General features: G+C 40.5%; 1 protein-coding gene across 8 annotated transcripts in view; it reads right to left on the reverse strand.

Moving 5' to 3' along the window:
- Window positions 1–3,279: 3,279 nt before the first annotated feature.
- PCDH10 (protocadherin 10) overlaps window positions 3,280–3,774 on the reverse strand; it is a 54,524-nt gene continuing 54,029 nt past the window's right edge. For all 8 annotated transcript variants that reach the window (XM_083571090.1, XM_083571089.1, XM_083571088.1 and 5 more), the window contains one exon: window positions 3,280–3,774. This exon is cut by the window's right edge and continues 2,177 nt beyond it. The gene's annotated coding sequence lies outside the window, so the exon portion shown is untranslated.

Genomic DNA, 3,774 nt, shown 5'->3' on the forward strand with positions numbered 1-3,774 from the left:
GAGCCCTTATGTTTATGGAATAATGGCAAGGGCCAGTTAAATCAGATCATTGGTGCTTCCAGCCCATTACTGTCCATACTGAATGGCAGCATTTTTATAGGGTTTCATACAGGCATATTTCCTGTTGCCAGGGTATGAACCTGGAAAGTTTTGTATGCAAAGCCTGTGCTCCAAGCCTGTGCTCACCAAGCTAAGATCCTTCCCTATATATGCTGCATGTGTGTGTGAACCATGAGTGAAGCAGTCCTAAATAAGAAAAAGAATGTGTAGATGGGCAATAACTAAAATAAATAAATTAAATAAAAGCTTGGTTGTGCTTAGCAAGAAGTATATTGAAGTGTGTTCAATTGTATTTAGGTTGCAATCCAAACTCCGTGCAACCCCTGACCTTGTGCCTTTTGGGAGAGATGGAGCCACAGCTGCTTCTGAAGTCTCATGGGTATGGTTGCCATCTTTCTTCTGGCAAAATACAGGGCGGGACATCTTTTTTTCTTCTAGTGCTGAGGTGGCTTCAAAGCAATCCATTAAGATCTATTGCAGCCTAATAGGATGGCTCCTCTGGAATTTGTCACACACGCATGCACACATGCGCACATAAACATGAATTTGTAAATCTGTCTGTGCTCGACTACCCAGAGCTTAAAGACATGACCTTTCACACACGTTTTCAAACACATGCATTTGGAGATGATCCTTAACTGGGCAGAGAAAGAGACTTGAAATACAGGACAAAGCTGTATCAATACAGGACACAGCATTTTACATTGAAATATGGGACTACCATGTTTTATACAAGACATGTGGCAACTCTACTTATGGGAGCCACAATGGAATGTGTGAGGCAGGACCATCGGGTCCAGACTGGGCCCAATGTCAGTTTGCAAAGCTGCGAGACCGGCTTGGGAGTCAGCAGGTCCTCAGCCAGCTCAGTCCCTTCCCTGCCCCAGAGTGCCCCATTTGGGGCCTCTTCACTGGTTTCCACTGGTGGGGGTGCTGCCTGCCCACAGATCTGGAAGCCAGCTTGCTTCTACTCAACCCAATCCTGGCATAAGTGGTGGTGATGGTGGTGGTTGGATTGTTCTCCGTTAACTGAGGTTGCAGTTGCAGCTTAAGCTATGTAACATAAAAGGGCTAAATCTTGTTTTCCATCTATTTGTTGGACATTTGAACTATTTGTTGGACATTAAAACCATGATATTAAACGAAATTTTTTAAAAAATGCAAAGAAAGTATAGTTTGGAAAATGTTGCCATGAGAACTCTTGCTACTGACTTAACATTACGGTGAATGACCACAGCTCCGTGTTTCACAGCAGAGGCTTTGAAAGCTAAAGGTCCAAGGGTCTTTACCTGGCATCTCAAGTAGGGCTTGGAAAGGATGAAAACCTGGAGAGCCACTGCAAGTCAGTGTAGACAACACTGAGCTAGGTGGACTAATGATCTGATTCATTATAAGGCAACTTTCCAGGGTTCCTAACATGTCAGGCTGCATCTGTTTACAATCTCTGTGACATAACCAAAAGCAATTATAATTTAATTGTATTGGCCAGGCTCAAGGCAACCTACTCAAGCTTTAAACCTGGACCTGCTCAATTTTTCACAGCTGAAATCTCCTCATTGCATTGGAGGCTTCTGTGAAATTTCTGGCAAGGTGCAGGAGAATCTTGCTGGACAATGCAGATCAGATCAAATGCAGATCCTATCAGGGGCTTGCTGTTGAAAGGAGGAAGCTGAGGTTCTGTGCCATATGCAGCTTTGTGAATCTGAGGCTGAAATACTAAATGCCATTTTACATACTTCATCAATATTGGAAAACTTAAACATCATTCAGAAATGCAAGGAATTGTTTAAATTGTTTATTTTTACTCTAGGGAAAGATCCTCAAAGTAAAAACAAAATAAAATAAAATATATTGGCTTTTAAAACCACCCATCTGTTATGGGATTTGGGGCCCATTCATATAATTTTGATGAACAAATAGTCCACAACATACTTTTCTCTTATCCTTGGGTGGCTTCCCATCAGGCAGCTTACAAGTCTTAAACCTGCTTAGCTTCAGCTGCAGAACTGCACTTGTACCACCTCAGATATTCTATACCTGTGCAGGCATTTGGCATGCAGAAAGCTAGAAGGATCCATTCTCCTTAAGCAGATTATGTTGGTTTTAGTTGTGTTGGATAAGTCCTTTAGGATCACACCTGAAACTTCTATATCTTTCACAGCAACTTCTCATACTGTATTGGAAGCTGCTGTGAATGTTTCCCCAAGAGTCTTGGGATGAGTGAAAGTGCAGAGAATTAGGAGTCTTGAAAGAAAATCAAATTCTACATTTGATGGTTCACAAGGAAATCAGAAAAAAATCCCAGTTGCCTTTTTGCCTACAGCAAAAGTGCATCAAGTCAACAAACTTAGTATTTAAGCTATTTGAATATTTTACACTCTTGTCTATGCAATAGCTACAGCAGAGGTGGCCAGCATGATGCTGTACTGATGAAATTGGACGACTTCCTTCTAACCCAACCTGTGCAGCCAATGGTTAAGGATTATTAGAGCTGAAATCCCATAGATCTGGAAGTCACCACATTGGCTGCTGCTGAGCAAGAGGAATATGCTTAATTTCTCCAGCAGGTCAAATTTTTCTAAAATTGTTTCTTCAAAATGAAGAGATTTTCTCACATCAGTCCATGTGCTGAATTGTTTCACCTGCATAATGTGCTACTGGTTTTTAAAAACATAGGTTTGAGTTTCCACCAGGCCACAAATACCAGAAAACGCTCTGCTAGGGACATATACCAGAAGACACCTTGTAGTAACAAAAGGTAATTACCGACAGTAGTAGATCAGGCTACCCCACAACCAGATGCCCTCCAGTCGCTGTTGGACTACAAGACTTATCTTTCATGAATGACCATTGGTCATGCTGGCTTGAGCTGATGGGAGTCCTAGGCCAAAACATCTGAAGGCAACCAGGTTGGGGAAGGAAGTTGTCCTTGAACCATTCCCCTTTGTAGTAGTTAGCATGTTCTGTTTAGGCATCTAAAAGCCCAGCTTGATCATGTTTCCATGCACAAGTCTCCCACTGACCTCAGTTGCACTAAGCACATACAGAAACAGGAGAATAAGGAAAGGCGAAAGCATGAAATGAATTGATGCATGCCCATGTCTTCTACTCATAATCTATTATAGAGAGAGATGGAATAAATGCACTAGAAAAGACAGATGAAATAACAGCATTATGAATACTTTCCCCAAAAAAGTTGCGGGCAAAATGTGAGGGAGATTTTCAGTAAATAAAAACACCTTTAATAGTCTATAAAAAAGAAAAAGAAAAAGTGATATTTTTTTCTCCACAGGACTAGAAACAACCCTAATTTACAGTATACACCTCTGTATAGAGAGGCTATAAAAATAAAGCAAAACCAGTTCCAGGAGGGGCATTTCATTTCTTGCCTTAAAAGCACGCTCAAGTTGACAGATTTCTTCAAATGAAATATTCTTCACACATTTCATTATTAATAGCCCATTCCCCCCTCCCCGCCATAAAACTTAACAAGGCATATAGGTGACCAGAACTCCCATTACCTAAAGCTAAAGAAGAATTTACGGCTGTGTTTGCTCAAATTAATAGTTAATTTGTGTGCTTTCTTCTTCTTCTGTGATTCATATATAATACACATTGTTAAATGGATCCCAAGAAATCCCTGTCAATATATAAATAATTTAGAAATATGCACTAAAAGTATTTAGCAGGAATATTTTGTTTTGTTTTGTTACG

Source organism: Podarcis filfolensis (genome assembly GCF_964270895.1).
Source record: "Podarcis filfolensis genome assembly, chromosome: 9".
In the NCBI taxonomy this organism is placed as follows: domain Eukaryota; kingdom Metazoa; phylum Chordata; class Lepidosauria; order Squamata; family Lacertidae; genus Podarcis; species Podarcis filfolensis.